Source organism: Rattus norvegicus, chromosome 9 (assembly GCF_036323735.1).
Source record: "Rattus norvegicus strain BN/NHsdMcwi chromosome 9, GRCr8, whole genome shotgun sequence".
Taxonomy (NCBI): Eukaryota; Metazoa; Chordata; class Mammalia; order Rodentia; family Muridae; genus Rattus; species Rattus norvegicus.
In genome coordinates this window covers 77190041-77208847 of record NC_086027.1, presented here as the reverse complement: position 1 = coordinate 77208847, position 18807 = coordinate 77190041, and the positions used below count along the sequence as shown (strand labels likewise).

At 35.5% G+C, this 18807-nt stretch overlaps 1 protein-coding gene across 5 annotated transcripts in view; it reads left to right on the top strand.

Annotated features, from left to right (window-relative positions):
* Nucleotides 1-18807, top strand: part of Erbb4 (erb-b2 receptor tyrosine kinase 4) — a 1072248-nt gene that overhangs the window by 836786 nt on the left and 216655 nt on the right. The window lies entirely within an intron of this gene.

The following is an 18807-nucleotide window of genomic DNA, read 5'->3' as shown; positions in this document are numbered from 1 at the left end:
TTTCCCAAATCTGTGGTTTGTGAATTGGCTTTCCACACTTCATTTACCTTACATTGCTGAAATATTCGAGTAAGTTTAGTGGGATAGGATAGAAAGAATATAAGACTTCTTGTATCATAGAATGTCCTTATTATAAAGAAAAAGCATTAATATTTTATTCTATCTCTAATTTTCAAATATGATAAATATTTAAGAAGACACTTGCTTTGAACAAACTTTTTTCAAACTTTCTTACCTCCATTATTTTGATTTCCTCCCAAGGACACCATGTTTGTCAGGATCTTTGATTCTTTTTTCATTTGACATTTGACTTAGCTAGCACATAGGCTACCTTTGAATAAATTTGTTCCTTATCTAAAAACTTTAGATTTTGGTCTATTTTTTTAATTCTTTGTCAAATATAGGTAAACTTTAAACATCTTATTCTCATATGACAAAGGACTGTGGATTTGATAATCACAAAAGAACAGACTATATTGTTGAGGCATTTCTACAAGTTAGTTAACAAAGTGGAATATAAACTTCCTAAAACTTAATTTTGCTTTGTAGATAGAAAATATATATATGAGATCATCTATTTCTGTATTGTAACAAGATTGGCTCTTTGTTCTAATCCACTTTTCCTGTATAATTCACAATATGTAGTACAATAATTGAACTTAGTTTCTCCAAGTCTCTAATGTCTAGCTATTTGAAACATTTCCTATTTTCATGGCCACAGATGTACTTTTACTTCATGGTGCAGTGCCTTTTGGCCCAAGAGATCACACAACAGTCTATTGTCTGTCAGAATGAGCCGTGTCTGATAAATGACAGTGATGGTGTGATAGGCTGGGCACCTCTCACAAATGGCACATTACATCTCCTTATTTTTTCCCCTAAGGAAGCAAGTTCAGAATTTCTGTCCAGATTGCATGGTGCAAATCACCCATAAATGCTCACCTTAGATGAGTAGCAGTTATATTATCATCCCTATATACAATAAATATAAGTACACACCTTTTTGTTTCATATATATATATATATATATATATATATAGTTTTCTTTTGAAATAAATAAGTCCAAGGTATGAAGGAAATTGTGCAAAGCCTTTCCTTGGCAGGTGATTCACGTACACTTCCCAGAACCTGTGAAATGTTAAAATGATCTGAGAATTAGCAAGGAATCCACAAAGCCTCTCTGCTCACTTTGTCAATGGTTGCTCACATAGTTGAAAAAGCTACTTTTACAAAAGAATTTAAACATCTTTAGGATGCTCAAGTGGTTTTAGTATTGATATCAAAATGTTCATGCTACAGTATTCATACTACAAAGCATTCCAGACAGTAGCAACATGGCGGCATTCAAAATGAGCGAGCATAAGAATGTGCCCAAACTAATCCTTATTAATGACTGAAAGTCAGCAAAGGCTCTTCAGGCCTTTGTCTTTTGGACTAAAGTAGAATTGACTAAAGGTATCATTAAAATGATAAAATGTTAACTGTAAGGACCAAGTATTAATTGAGTAGGGAAGTACTTAAAATACGCAGCTTGAGCTAAGAGCATTTTTCTGTGGTAAACACATCATTATGTTTTACACCCATTTATTTCTGATGCAGACAGATAGCAGAACTGCTTCACATCTCACAAATGTCTTCAGCCTTAGCAGTTACAGATGCTCTGATATCAAATGTAGCAAGTGAAACCTCAATGGTGGAAAATGTTCTGAAATTCCTGAATCTTAACGTCAACCAGGTTCATTTCAGTAGTCTAGTCTGAGGTCTCCTCCAAGGTCTACTCCAAGAACTGTTGTTTAAATTATTATGTGTATAAAGTTAGTTCAGATCTGTATAGAAAAAAAAAGAGCAGGATTATTGTGTAGCAGCAAATAATTGGTAAATTTTCCTAGTGTAATGACAATAGTGAATTTACACCTTTGCTGATTATAATGCAGTTTCTAGGCCTATTTTAAAAGGTAACATAGCACAGAACAGAATTATGTATTCGATGATGACTTAACAATTAAGACTTTGTGACTAGACAGACTAAAGGAGTACTTAACTAACTGCAAGACTTGTGCTCCAAGGTACACTCCCACCACCTCAGAGACTCAATATTCAATTGTGTCCGGAAAATGGCAGGCCTGTCCTGGTTGGTTATGATACTTCCGGTGTCAGCATGCTAACATCTGTGTTCTCAGTTGGAGCCTACAGTCTCTTTCTTAATTATTATTGGACAATACCATTTAAAGTTTACAAAAATACTCACAAGCATAGTGGAAGGTGTTTATCCAAAACACCACAGTAGCATTTGTCTTCAGCATTGCTGTACAGCATTCCAGTTGATAAACCCTTATAGTTGTTTGTGGCCTGAGATTTGAGTGCTCTTGTGCTTAGGTGAAGCCCCCACGTATTGTCTCCCCGACAGAGGGAGGTGAAAATTATTTTCATCCGTAAGTTCCTTTCACATCAACATGTGTGTTAGTGTTTGGTTGCACAAGTGGTTGGTATAAGGAGAATTGTGACAGAGTCTGCAATCCTGGACTTCCAACTCCCTTTGTCTGTGACTTGTCTCTAGAATCAAAAATGAAACTTTATTTCCTCCAGCAACCTTGTGTTACTTCCTAGACCTGAGGTTGTTTCTGTCATTGAACACTCTGTAGGTTACATGGAAGTCTTCCTGTAGGCTGCAGATGCTGATTTTCCCTTCAGTTGTGACTAAAGAGCTCTGAGCCTAAATTTCTAGTCTCTGAGAGTTGTGAGTCTTCCTTATGATTGTTGGTGAAGTACATTGCTCATAGCCATGTGTGCTCTGTGACTAATGAGAATAGCTAGAGGGGCTTGGTTTTCCCTCATGTACCCCAGTGGTAAGAAAATCATAGGAAAATAGAAGTGGTAAAACTGTGTCAATAATTTAGGCACGTTAAATGTTAATTTTGGGTAGATTGTGTTAATTAAAACATTTTAAATTCTTTCCATTGTGATATATATGTATTGAGTTGTACTGCTACAAACCAATAATAATGAAGCCATGATTTAATACTTACTCTTAATGGTTTTACTCACAAAAGAACAGTGGAAAAATGCTATGTCACACAAGGGTGTTTATTTTATCAGCAGTAGTAGGTTACAGATGAGATGAGTCAAACAGATCCAAAAGAAAACATGTTATCCTGGACCCATTACATATACCTATATATTTGCCAGTGAAGCAAACGTTTATAAGTTTTTATAAGATTAGCATATGATATCTTGGACCCACATTTACAAGTCCCAGTTTATCTGCTTTCATAATACAAAACTATTTGTATATCGAGTTACACTGTATATATTCATAAAATTATGCTATATTCCCAATATTCATAATAATATTGATATTATTCTATTTTGGTATTCTTCATATGGCCAATAGTTAAATAAAACTATCTTTTACACTTAGGTCAAAACTTCTATTTTTATGCCTGCTTCATGTTAATAAAGGAGTCAGAGTTATTTACCCATAAAACTTAGGCATGTACAGTATTAAAGTCTAAGAAATTACCCTTTCTCATATTTCCTATTTAACTAAAGGAATCTAATTAACTGGGACCCCTTCTGTGATGCTGTTACATAAAATGATGTGTAGATATTAGAGTAAATTGCTCTCTTCATGCTTTTTTTTTCTTATTACCTCAGCACATTCCCTAACTAATCATTCTTTTATAAACATACAATTATTTTTGCGTATTATGTATGTAAGGAGGCACTAATTAAAGGGGTACAGTTTTATTTACCAGTGAAATTCCTTCACAGTGATTTTACTCTCAGCCACTATCCATGCTTACTGGGAAAGTGATTTGACTCCATGGTTACTCAGTACTAAAGAGTGAGAGATAAGGAAATGGAGACCCGCCTTTTATAGGCTCTCAATGCTTGCAGTCATTGTGATTTTTTTATGACATCATGTTCTGCTGCTCAGAATAATGAATTCCATATGCATGAGTCATTTATAGATTATAGACACTTTCAACGGTGTAAACATAAAACAACATGATGCTTTAACTAAACAAAGTTGACTTGTTTGGTAAATAAGTATTTTTATTTTATAGAACAAATCAACATTTTCAAATTTACATCTGTATTGACCTTCTTGATACAAAATACTAGAGTTGAATTTCCAGGTCCAAATCCCAAAGTAAATGTCTACATTGTTCTAGATACCAGAGGGAAAAGAGACCAATAAGAGAGAAAAGACAAAAACATAAACAAAACAAAACTACATCAAAAACATAGTTTCTTACTGAGTCATGGTACTGACTTTTTCTTTCAAAAATTTCTTGGAATTCATGCAGACTGTGCTTTCATATTCTAAGATCATTCCCAAAAGATTCCTTGGGAGTAATGAAATATCATTGGTTTTCAGATTATGTATGTAATAATAGTTATTTCTGCTACCACTAGCATTATAAGAAACAGGATAAGAAAAGCAATCTTCAAACTTTCACCTGGCTAATAAGTTACAGAACATGGACTGGGGTTCAGATGTCAGAGTACACATCTTCCTCTCTACTAAGCTGCTTCACATGCAAAGGCAATGCTATGAAGACAGTTCTGTGTGTTTTATAGCTTCCTTAAATCCATTTATTGTCTTTAAACCTCAATACTACCTTAATAGTATCTATAACCTCCTGGAGCTCATTAGAGGCTATGAATTGTGAGCTATATTCAACCAGTAACATTAGATACTAACAGTAAGCCTTAAACTTTCCTGTCATTTAAATGGTAAAATAAAGCACACAGTATAGCAAAGGGGATGAAAAATGGGATAACTGAGAAATAAGGTACTCAAGAAAGAAGTTCTGGAAACAGAATAGAAATACATTTATGGATGGAGAAAGAGCCAAAGTTTAATATCTTAAAAGCATATATTGACCATTTTATTTGAGGAAATTAAAAATAGATATTCTTTAAATTAAAATAAGCTTAGGAGATAAGACACAAATGGAGATCATCTTGTTTTGAGAAAGCTATGCAACATGTTTGGTCTATATGACCCAGAACATAGAAATAAAGACTGTGTGTGTCTGTGTGTGTGTGTGTGTGTGTGTGTGTGTGTTTATGTGTTTCTGCACACGTACACACACATGTGAACTCAGACATTTAAATAGCAGAACACACCAATGCATATGAAAATGATAGGAATTATTAGGAGGAAAAGAACTTCTTCATTAGATAAGAACAAGGTCAGATGAAACCTTTAGGTAGCTGATAGTCATGCTCACTTCAAAGTAGGAAATTTTGCTATCAAAATTGGTGACTATGCATTCACATTAACTCAAAGAAATTCACAGATAAGATGTAAAAGATGCAGTAAAACTAATGACAGAATTGACAAAGAAAAATGGATAAAATCCTGACCTCATCTTCAATGGATTATTAGCTTTATTGAACACTTTAGAGCAGAATGGAAGAAACAGTTACATAAATTCAAAAAAGAAAACTCCATTGAACTCATCCAGGAAGGCACACCATCTAAAGCACACTTGTATTGTTGTATATTGCTGTGTCTCTCAGAAAGTTTAACTCACAAATGAAATTGATTCTGTTAAGTATTATGTTTTATCCACCAAGGCTATTTTTACTTAAATATTGACCTGACCATCTAGTAATTTGAGGTGATATACTTTTGAAGTTGGCCAGATGAATACATAAGGAAGGAGAAATGAGTCGTGAATATGTGATAGCTAATATATGATGGTGAGTGACAGCCCAGAATTTGAAAACAGAAATGGGACCAGGATTGGCACATAGGAGAACATAGAGAAAGCCCCAGGCTGAAAGTGAAACACATGAAACCAGCATTCTAAGAGCAGCAACAACACTTGCCATGGTTCACATGGGCTGCACCTATCCCATCAGGCCAGCCCTCTTGGCCATGAGCTCATGATCCAACTACCCCGTGTCCACTTCTTTCCTCCTCCTGCTCCTCCTCCTGCTCCTCCTCCTGCTCCTCCTCCTGCTCCTCCTCCTGCCCCTGCCCCTCCTCCTGCTCCTCCTCCTCCTCCTGCTCCTCCTCCTCCTCCTGCTCCTCCTCCTGCTCCTCCTCCTGCTCCTCCTCCTGCTCCTGCTCCTCCTGCTCCTACTCCTGCCCCTGCTCCTCCTCCTGCTCCTGCTCCTCCTCCTCCTGCTCCTCCTTTTTTTCTTCTTCCTCCCCACCTACCTCTATCTACTGCCCAATCACAGGCTTTAACCTTTTATTGATCAGTTAACTTGGGGAACAAGGTTTGGACAACAGAAGATGGTATATGTAAGAACTCACTCATGTATTGTGAGATAACAGTTTTTAGTATCACTGAACCACCAATCACTACTAAAGTATAGGTGGTCTTTTTTAAAATTCTAGTCAAAATGATAAATAATATGTACAGAGAGAGAGAGAGAGAGAGAGAGAGAGAGAGAGCGCTGCACATGTGCACATGCACCTCTTAATACATAAGGTATATTTAGTTATATAAAATATATGGCATCATTCTGTCTTAATATTCCGGTTAGTAATCATTAGCAAAAATATTAAACACAAAACACATTAAAATTGCAGAAGTTACACTGGCTTCAAACATCCTCCCTGTAAATTATGTACTTTTCTAGTAGGTCATTTTTTTTGACTCTCATAAATGGCTATAAAAATTCACAAAAGCTGCCAAGACCACATTATTTAGAAATTCATTTTAAAACAATGATAACTTCATTTATGTAGTTAAAGCTTTGAAAGAGAAGCACTGGTGAAAACAAGAGCTTTAATCCACCCTCTTTTCAAATCAGTTGGCTGATCTACTCTTTGGTTTTATGTTTCCGAGATGGAGAAGTATACACACAGAGATCATTATTATTTCTATCGCAATAGTTGACAAGATGACTTGCTCCTGTGGCATTTTGAAATAATAGGCAAAATAAAAATTACCTATGGAATAAAGGCAAAATCTGATCTTTTTAAAAATAAAACATTATGTGTAGATTTCTCTCTCTCTCTCTCTCTCTCTCTTTCTCTCTCTCTCCCTCCCTCCTTCCCTCCCTTCCTCCTTCTGTCTCATTTCTTTCATTTTCCCCTGTCTAGAACTCCTCCTCTCGCCTTTTAAATTATTATACTGTCACCGTGCTAACATTACTTTATAATAAAACAAAACTACATAACATTTTAGCCCATGATATAACATCTGAAATTTATACTTGTTTTCTTTTAATTTGCTTGACCTATTTTCAACTATCAAAGTATGAATACACTTAGTGATCTTAAAATGTACTCACAGAAACTTGCTAATGTTCTAACAAGTAACGTAGTACAGAGAGTGGCATCAGAATCCTTCCACTGTCCCTCACTCTCAGTCTGATTTTCTTTAAAAGACTAAAATTCTACGTAGTTGCGAATGGCATGCTAAGTACAGAAAAGCCACTAGCTTAGATAATGTTACAGATGGCCGCATCAAGTCATGCAATCCTTTTTAAAAATCAGAAGGCAGAGAAGAAACCTTTGAGATGTATATCATTTATGAAATTTAAAAGAAAATACTAACTTTGTATTACCTTGAGATAATTTCCTTAATGACCATTTCCTAAACAAAGATTTTAAACATTATCTCTGGATGCCCATAAGCAATCCATACATTTACAAAGAACTGAATGTTAATGGTACACATAATTTCAATAATACAAAAATAATAGAAAAAGAACAGATTGAAAAATTAATATTCTAGCTTGGAAGAGGATGTTTCATGGAGATGTCGAGCTTTTCTTTATAGTAATGATTTCTTTTGCATGCAAATGAAATGGTTTCAGGCAAAGTGTGAAGTTGTCTTGATATTATATTATTGCAATGCCGTTTGAATTAGTTTAGGCCCGACATTCTTTTTTCCTTTTACATTTTCTGGAGGCTGTGAATCTGCATTCACAGCATCTGGGGAATAACAGTATCTTCTAAGCATTCATTTTTTTGAAAAAAAGTTTTCTCCTTAATTAGGAATGTGTTCTAATTAAGGGGTAGATGTTTATATATGTTTAAAAGGAGGTTAAATTACCCAATGCTGGTGTTAAATGCTTTAAGATTTGTTTTGTGAAGCCAGTCATAATAAACCTCCCCTAAAATATATAAAGTGTAATCTATTATATAGTGAAAATGTTATTTCAAGCGAGGTACAATGACCAAAAGCATTTGTGAAACAGAGTTTGTTTGTCTTTGCTCCAAGTCCTCTGTGGGAGGTTTTTAAATAGAATAGACAGAAACATCCACACCCTCTCATTTCCCACTTGAGTTCCTTCCAGTGTACCATGGGCCCACGAAATAGAAATAATTGGATCCTCGGAGTTTGCCAAGTTGAATACTTTACAAATGGCTCTGCTTTCTTCCTATCCTCCATCTTGAAAGCCAAGTTTACATTATCTTGAGGTGTGCACAGTCGGGAAACATTTTGCTAATTTTTAAAATTATCACCGTTTGAATTGGATAGTGAACTTCTAGATTCTACATTCTAGAACTGCACAAGCTTTACTAAGTTCTTCTTAGTGTCACTTATATAAGTGTAAGGATTCTGTGCCCTTTCATCCCCTTTACATGTGTTCAATATACATGTACATGTACATGTATATGTATGTGTGTTACTGAATACTTAATATGTTTTATAATTAAATGTTTATAATATGTGTGTTTATAACTAGACTCATTTATATGTAATCTAGGTAATGGAATGAAAGATAATAGAAACTTATCAATGTTTTTTTGACATTTATGATATGTTTCACATGTTTAAACTGTGATAAAATAACTGTAACCATGAAATAGCCATAGTTCATGACATTTGTCAATTGCTGACATATACTGGGAATATATTGATAGCGCCTAGGTTAAATACCAGGAGGGGCTGAGTAATATAAAAAACAGAAAAACACTTAGACTTTAGATGTAGAAAGATCTTTGTGATTTTTACAACAGCTTGATCTACATAGCAAACTCTAGGATGCCAAATGCCACATACTGAGACATTTCATTCTAAAGTAATTAATTTAAAAATTAAGTAGATAAAAGTATATACAAAACTTTGTAATTGGAAAAATGATTAATAGATTTTTTTTTATTTAGAGAATACTTTATTAGTTTTTGTAATCAAACCCACGTATATAAGACCTTACATATTTAATACAGTGTGTTACCCCTGTACAAATGGAAAAAACTTAAGTTCAACATTTCTAGACCAATATGGCTGTTAATTTCTGTACAGTGCCAACTCAACACAGTAAACGGGGATACTTTTTTCGAAAGTTGACAGCACAGGTAAAGTTTCAAAAAATTCAAATTATATATCTGTATATATATATTTATATTTATATAAAAAGACCAATAATAGCAGTGTGTTATGCATCAACAGCAGCAACAGCTTTTCCAGGTTCTGCAGTCATCTGAACAAAACTGTAGAGACATCCAGCACACTCCATTAAAAAAAAAAAAGTAAAAAAACAAAACCCGAGAAAACAGCACAGTTCTGTTACTCTTGTGGTACCTGGCACCATTTTTTTTTAAATTAGCTTCTCAATCATCATCTGGAAAGAAAACATTCTGAGCAACATCATTAAAAACAGCTCTGATAAAGCACGGTCACTACTACGTATCATAAAGCAGGTACAAGCTATTTTACATCCACAGAGGTATGATACAGTACTGTCCTACATCAATAATACTAGAGGATACAATTTAAAAGGCATTATTTGAGACTTGATTCTACTTTTCCAGCAGAGGGCCCAAAGGATGGTGTGACACAGCTTTGTAAAGAAACATACTCTAGACAGGATTTCCTTTCACTAGTGGCACACTTCTAAGGATTCATTCTCTCCATGAATGTCAGCTAAAACCGTTATTAAAAAAAATGAAATATCCCTAGAACAAAACCGTATAACCACCGGATTCACATGAAGATGACCTAGTGGAGATAAGCTGGACCTCACCTTACCAACAAGCTATCAAATCTGTTATGTTTAAACAGTGAGACCTCCAAGGAAGGAGATGCCAAGTAGTGCTTCAAAGCTTCGGACCACAATCAAACACAGCATCCTTTTCAACAGAAGCAGAAGCTCATCTGAATATGCTCATGGATGCTGACATCAACATGATTAATAGATTTTTAAAGTACTCCAACCTCAGATCCATAGGTTTAAAAGGATTCTATCCTATTGCTAGTTTCTGCAGGTCGGTGAGTTTTGATATCATCTTGAGTCTTAATCCAGTTTGGGAGTCCAGACATCTTTGACTCCTCCCATCTCTATTGTTGAGTGTATTTCTCTCTGTTCTGCTTTACTTGGATATCTTAAGGCTTAGACATTTTTATCCCAATAATATAATCTTTCAATATGATTTAAATTATGACACAGAGAAGACATGCCAATGTTGAGGTAAAGGAAAAAAAATTGTTAGAGACAAAAACAAGCAATATGACCTCCAATAATGTTTTTTGGCACCTTCTTTTATGAAACCATGATGATAGAATCATGTCTACCTTATGTTCTGTTGGAGAATTAGGAACTTCTGTAGCATTGGGAGCAATAGTGACAGGCAGTGTGGCTAAGGCTTCGAGGAATGTAAACTCAGTGTTTACTTCCTTATCATATTTATTTGGTTGTCTTGCCGGTGTGGTGAGTAGATAAAAGGATACAGTAGTTGAATGCTTAATGTGCTTTAAAATTAAATGTTTATAATGTCTGGGTTTTATAACCACAGTCACTCGTATATATGTAATCTAGGTAATGGAATAAAATATGATGGAAATTCTATCAATGTTTATTTGACATTTATGGTATGTTTCATAGGTTTAAGCTGTGATAAAATAACTCTAATCATGAAATATTCACCTGCTTGCTTTAAAATTCTCCTTTTTTCTCTGACTCCCTTTCAATTTTATATATATTCATAGATTTAAAAGATACATAAATTAGTCATATAACATAAAAGTTCTGTCCTTAACCATGATATTATTTATATCAAAGCCAAACATACAAACCATCTTTCTCATTTCGAGAAAGAAACAAACCCCTACTCAGATAGATATAAATATTGCCTATCAGAAGAAGAAGGTAGCTATCCTGAAACTATTAGAATTTTTCCTCAGAAACTGAATCTTAGAAATACAAGAACATATTAAATTACATATAGACTCAATATTAAAGTCATTGTTGAAATATTTTATGATACTATTGCAAAATGAAATTGGCATTTACATATTGAAAGCGAAAATTCAACAGTGTGAAGACTTGTCGAAAAACATTCAAACCCACCTAGGAAGAGGAAAATTATGTTCTTCCTTAAGTACTTCTCTCTATTTTAAATGTAGTCAAGTAATCTTGACCTGTAATCAAAGGATGGAGACATGCTGTAAAACCTACATCTTACCAACTACAAACTGTCACTGTCAACCAACATCAGCCTTACAGTCTGACCCAGATCATTTTCATTTGCTCAAAAAGAAAAATGTGTCATTTTTATAAAGCAGGTGGAATTCTAGGTCAGAATAAGCATAATTTGAGAGAGAGAGAGAAAAAAAAATACTGTTTTAATGTAGCTCTCCTTGCCCTAGGCAATAACCCTTAGAGTGTCTCTAGGGGATATCAATCCTTCTTTCTCAGTGTTTCAAGGTCTCTTGTTCCAAATATGAACTATTGTAGTAAAGATTGAACAGCATGTGATACAATGGGCACTGTCTTGTATTAACCATTTTCCTCATTTTGCTGTGACCTCTTACCTCACAAAAAGGAATTTAAGCAAGGAAGGATTTATTTCAGCTTGTAGTTTGGAAGTATCAGTCATATGGGAGGAAAAGAACTGTAAAAAGAAATGTGTAAGAGAGAAAGGAAAATGCTGGTGTACTTCTGGCCTTGTTTTTCATTTAATTCAGTCTAAGTTCCCTGCCATAGGAGATGCTGTGGCCCACATTTAGGGAAGCTCTTTCCCCCCTCAGTTAATCCTTCCTGGAAACATGTAATACACATGCGCAAGGGTGTGTGTACCTGGAGTGTTTCCTAGTCCAATCAATGAGGGAGCTGAAGGTAACAATCACACTAAATGAGTTTGTCTTCCTTAAAGAAAGTATATTTTTCTTAATAAAAAAATCATCAATCCTGGCAGAAATTAATATGAAGGTAAGCAAAAGTAATGCGATATGCAAGTTTTATATCTGAGCACATAAAAGAGTCAATGAACTCAGACCATATAGTAACACAGATAATTGTAGTTAGAGAAGGGTTAAAGCAGTAAGATACTAATAGATGTATAGTCAAGGTTTCCAAAAAAGCAATTAAATAAATGTTTGTCCATGTTGTGTTCTCTACTATGAAGCAATATCTACTGAGGAGACGACTTATGGGTATCAGTATGTTTTTCATACAAACACTTACATTGTAAAATAAAGGAGTGTGGGGTGGAAATAAACGGGATAGAGAGTCCCGAAACAGAAAGTGACCAATCCTGCTTACACATCACCTTCTTGCTGTCCTTCCCTGTACAAAACGTAGCCCTATATTTAACATGATGATTATAGCATCTGTATTACACAGTTGGACAGCAATGCACTGCATATGAAGTGAAACTGTTCATTAGAAAACTTACAACTTGGGATTTAAAATGGAAAAATCTATAATCTACCCAAATTCTTTCTATTTAAAGTTGCTACTTAAGACCAAATTGGTATTTGAGTTATTCCCATAGAAGCAAATTATTTTCAATGCAGAAAGATAGTCACTTTTTAAAAATCCCAACTGCAGGTTCCCTCCCTCCTTTTCTTCCAGTCACTCCCTCCCACCTCTTACCCCCACCTCCATACCCAATCACTCCTCCTCCATTTCTCTTCAGAAAAGTGAAGGCCTCCCATGGCTGTCAACCAGCCGTAGCATAGCAAATTACAGGGAGACTTAGACACCTCCTCTGGTATTAATGCTACCAGAAGCAACCTGTAGGAGGAGAAGGTCCAAAAGGAAGGCAACAGAGTAAGAGACAGTCCCTGCTCCTACTTTTAGGGGCCCCACATGAAGAGCAATCTATATTACTATTAGATATGGCACAGGGCCTACCTAGGTCAGTCCCCTGCAGGCTCCCTGCTTGGAAGTTCAGTCTCTGTGAGGCCCTATGGGTCCAGGCTAGTTGATTTTGAGGGTTTTCTTGTTCTGTCTTTGACTGACTCCTACAATCTTTCCTCACCTGCATTTACAAGAATCTTTAAGCTTCATCTAGTTTGGTTGTGGGTCTCTGCATGTCTCCGTTAGTTAGTAAGTGAACCCTCTCCAATGAGACTTGGGACTAGGCACCATTCTGCTATTAGTATAGCGAAATATCATGAAGAATCATTTCATTGACATTTTTTGGTCAGTCATAGTTGGTTCAATCCTAGGTCTCTGGGTTATCTAGCCTCTGGGTCTTAGCTGTCTAGGCAGTGTCAGGGGTGGGCTACCTCTCATGGCATGAACCTCAAGCTGGACCAGTTATGGGTTGGCCGCTCCAACAATTTCTGTGCCACCTTTACTCCAGCACATCTTATAGACAAGACAAATTGTACGTAGAAGGTTTGGTGGTTGGGTTTGTGTCCCAGTATCCCCACTGGAATTCTTGGCTGATTACAGAAGACCAATTTAAGCTCCATATTCTCCATTGCTAGGAGTCCTAGCTAGAGTCGATTGCTTAGATTCCTGAGAGTTTCCACACACTCGATTTCTAGCCCATCCCAGAAATTCAGGAAGACAGTACAGTATTAATGGTCTTATTTCATTGGTTTATCTGTAGTTGGAAAGTTGTTCATGGTGCCTTATAATAACCAAGAGAATCTATTGGCTCTCAAATTCATTGTTTTTATTTCAATAAAATTTTTACCATATTTAAAGTACTTACCTAAATAACAAACAGTTGAAGCTGTTCTTATTTTCAAAGTTATACTTTGACCAAGTTGGCAATTTTGAATACATTCTTGGGGTTTTGTTTTAATAAACTTGACAAGCAGGTTTTTGATCAATAGCAAAGTCAACATAGGAAGCATAACTATCCCCATAAGAAGGTATGTTGCAACCTCTTTTACATATCTTTGTCTATATTATTGTAAGGTTTTCGGAAAGGACACAATTAGACCCAATGGTAACTACGTTTCTGGATAAATGAAAGATATTTCCATTTAATTTCTGTATTTGTGTATTAGAGGCAATAATGATTACAAATTGGTAGAGAGACTAGGGAGATGGCTCAATGGTTAAGAGTCCACACTACTCTTCCAGAGAACTTACATTTAGTTTCCATCAACCATATCAGGCAGTAAACAACCACTTGTCATAACAACCCTAGGGCAGCTGGCATTCCTTTTCTTACCTCTGAGTGTACTGAAATTGTAGGACACATCCTACAATTATACAGTAAAAATACTTGATAAAGATAATACTGATACTCTGCCTTTATGATGACACACACACACACACTTACACACACACACTCACACACATACACTCACACACGCACACACTCACACACGCACACTTACACATACACTCACACGCACACACTCACACACATTCACACGCACACACTCACACACACATACACTCACACACGCACACACGCACACACTCACACACACCCACACACACTTACACATACACTCACACACACTCACTCACACACACAAACTCACACACACTCACACACATTCACACACACACTCACACACACACATACACTCACACACGCACACACGCACACACTCACACACACCCACACACACTTACACATACACTCACACACACTCACTCACACACACAAACTCACACACACTCACACACACACTCACACACACTCACACACACATACACTCACACACTCACTCACACACACAAACTCACACACACTCACACTCACACACACTCTCACACACACTCACAGTCACACACACTCACACTCACACACACTCAGACACACACACTCACATTCACACACACACTCTCACACACACTCACATTCACACACACACTCTCACACACACTCACATTCACACACACACACACACACACACACACACATACTGTGTGCAGAGAGGCACTTTGGAGGGTAGAGGGCATACGCATGAGTACTTTGACTAGTATAACTTGTAAATACTCGACAAAATGGGGAAGGATATTTATTAGATGTATTTGATTTGATGCTGGCATAGCCACACCATATTCCTCAGTTCTCAGGCATGAAATTGATAGATCAGATAGTTTCCAACTGTATTGTTTTTATTATTTCAAGGGATGTTCATGTTTATTTAAGTTGTTCCATAGCAACACCATACCCCATAGTTGGAGGCACATAACCTACTTTAAACTGTCCTTCTGCCACAATTGTGAGGTCACAATGAGGTAAATAAAACTCCACAGATAGGAAAAGCTTCACACTGAAGAGTGGTTATACTCTTGTGTTATATATGAGAATCTGAAAGTTTGAAACAGAATGTTCCTTTATAAGAAACACACCTGTAGGATTTATCACGGTCTGTCCTGTTACATTTTTATCTCCTTACACATGCGCCAGGAACCATCTTTTTACTTTTAATCTTTAATGCCCATAAATAAACAGTGAGGCAGTTCCAGTCTGATAGAACAAATTCTGAAGACTTGTTTCCCAATTAATTAGTTTAACTTCTAAATTATTTAGCTAAGCTTCTAAAAGTAGAAGTCCCTGTCATCAATTGCAAAATACAGCATCAGTGATTATAAAAGTAGAATTTACTTGTTTCATCCTAATTTGGAATAAGGTTTACTCCAAAATGAGGAGTAAATATACCTGTATCATAAATATATGTATATTATAAATTTCATTAACTTTTTATTTGTTGGTAAACTTGCTTTGTCCTTTGAAATATTTCAGGGATTTATCATGATTTGCTTTGAAAGTTTTACCAATTAGTAAAAAAAAAAAAACACAAGTGTTCTCACTTTTGAAAGATAGTTATTTATTAATATTAAATCAAAGAGGTGTAACAAAATATAAATATTTGAGTTTAATCATAGGTTATACTGACTTTTCTATATGCTTTAATGATTTGATGCCTTTAAAAATAGATAAATGAGAAAACCCATATGGATGTTTATGTAGAATTTATGTATCTTCTTACATAGATAATATGAGAGAAATACCATAATTCAGATATGGTATTGGACAATAATGTATATTTAAATCATAAGTAGCTTACTTTTGGGACATACTGTTTCCTATAAGGCAGTTGCACTTAAAATAATAAATATTCTTCATCATTTCTGAATTTTAAATAAAATCATTAAAATTAAAGTATGGACTTTTAAGCAAATTAACAAAATTCATTTGTGGCTCACAATTCTTCTGATAGTTTCACAAGTAGTATGGAGAACATGTATTTCATTATACCATTTCCAAATCACAACATAACTTGAACTATCAGTTGGTTATTTCTGTTTTCTCTGTCTTTGAACTTGACACCATTACTCTTTTATACACTTGAGAATGTCAATCACTTTTGAATGGGCATCCAAAATCAAATCAATATTCGAAACAACCACCATTGATAAGGAGTTATAGAATAATTGCAGCTCTCTGTTTGACCCTATTGATCTCAATAGTGTCTTATCTGAGCTACTTAGAGATTCATTGAACACACATGAGGAAATCTCTCAAAGTCAGCTTGGTTTGTAATAGTAATATATCCAAGAGAGATCTGTAGGAATTTAAATATGTGTTTCAGCCAGTTTTATCTTGTTTTGAAAGGACCTCATAAAGAGTGAAGATTAGTCATGGCTGATGGTACACAGCTATAATCCCAGCCCTTGGGAAGCTAAGGCAGGGGAATCATAAGTTCCAAACCAGTTCCTAGGCTACACAGTGAGATCTTGTCTTCAAAACAAAAACAATATTGTTAAGTCATAACTCTTTGGTTAAACTAATGCCTCTGTTGCTCACGTACAAATCACTGGGAGCCATCCAGACTGACAGCACTGAGGCATGTGCAAATAAGATTGGGTTAATGTTTGATTGTTTTCTAGAGACCATCCCTGTGAAATGTCCAACTAAACATTTCTGTGTGATTTTTTAGTGCAGAAATAGTAGTTCTTCATTTCTCAGAGTTTTGTTCCTCTACTATTCTTGCCAGATTGCTGGTGAGACAAGCAAACAGTGAGGAGACACATGTCAAGGAAAGGACTGTTGTGTGAAAATATTAACGAAAACATAATATAGAAAATCAGAAATTACATCCTACTGAGTCTAAAGGTTACATTTGGACCGCCAGGGCTTGACAGATACTCTATACTGCGATAAGATGAGAGGAAAGGCGTCTGTTTCTCTTCTATACAAAGTTATCCTCCTAAAATAATGCAACAAACAAGCAACTAAACCAAACAATGATTCCCACAGTCTTCAAATGCACAGTGACAAAGTGGAACATTTTATAATGAGTGGCCTTTTACCAGTATGTGAAGCAATCAGTAGAAAAATACGCTTTGCTTTGAAATTCCAACTTACTTCTCAAAATATATTTAACTGACCTGATAAAAGTATGTTGCTAAGCACGTGAAACCACATCACAATGATAAGTTTGTGTCTCTGCTGTAGTTCAATTTTCTCAGTAGAGAAAATTTCTTTAGGAAATCCCATTTAGGAAAATCGAGTTGAATTATAGCTACGTTTCGGGATGGTTCACACTGTTGGGAAGCAACCTTTAAGATGGATGGCTTTTTAAGGTTTTTCCGCAGTTTCCTGTGACAGCAGAGCTGTCATAATCTTCTAAAGACACGACTTCGTTGTGGAAGTAGTTACACAGCCTTTTGTCATGAGTGTTTTAGAATTTCAAGGCCTGATTCACGATCATCCACTCTCATTATTTCTTGCCCGTCTTTTAGTAAAAGTTTATTTTGCAAGTATAAAAAAATTCTTTTATCGACTAGGTTCTTGTGAAGGTAGGGATATAAAATGTAAAATGATTCATTACAGAGGACATGAACATGAGGGAAATCATTTTTGATTTGGCATTTATGGTGGCTTCATTGTCAAATATTTATTGGAAATATCATGTTTCAGTCTGAGTTATTTGCTATGCCATATGAAATTGATGCACTTCAAAACTCAAACCACCCAAAGTCAACTTACTTAACATTAGGAACTGAACCTTTTAAAAAAGGAATATTTTTTAGAAAATAATAATAAGCAATGAACTTAAATAAAATCTGTCTTTGCTAAAATGCATTGTGAAAGCACTCAAGAGTGAAAATATCTAGACTCTTTCTAATCTGTTCTTGGCATCATTTATATGTTTTTGATGAAATATTTACCATACAGAAAATTTATGAGCATGTGGTGCTTGGACATCCTTTGAATTATAATACACACACCGCTGTCAGCACCATTGCAGTAACATCTAACCCAGTGTCTTCCTCCTTCCAGTTTGGCTACTGGCCTTTTCCCTATCAGAGCTTCAAAGAGCTTTGGTAAGAAACAACTCACTACTGATACTCTTGTATTCCAGAGATGCGTTAGTTTGTATTTCTCCCCAGCCCAGTAGGCATTTTCACTTTAGATAAGAGGTTCTCAAGTAGAATCGATGTAGATAGACCTTTGCCGGTATCTAGCGACGTTGTTGTGACTGAAAAAGAGATGTGCTGCTGATATCTAGGGGCAGAGACCAGGGATGCTACTGAACATTGAAAATGAAGTAACCTCAAAAACACATTTGTAAACAGCCCGAAAGGTCAATTGTGCCACTGTTAAGGTAGTCTTCTTGAAATAAAATCATACTCTATGACAGTTCATTAAAATGCATTTTCATTTACTTATGA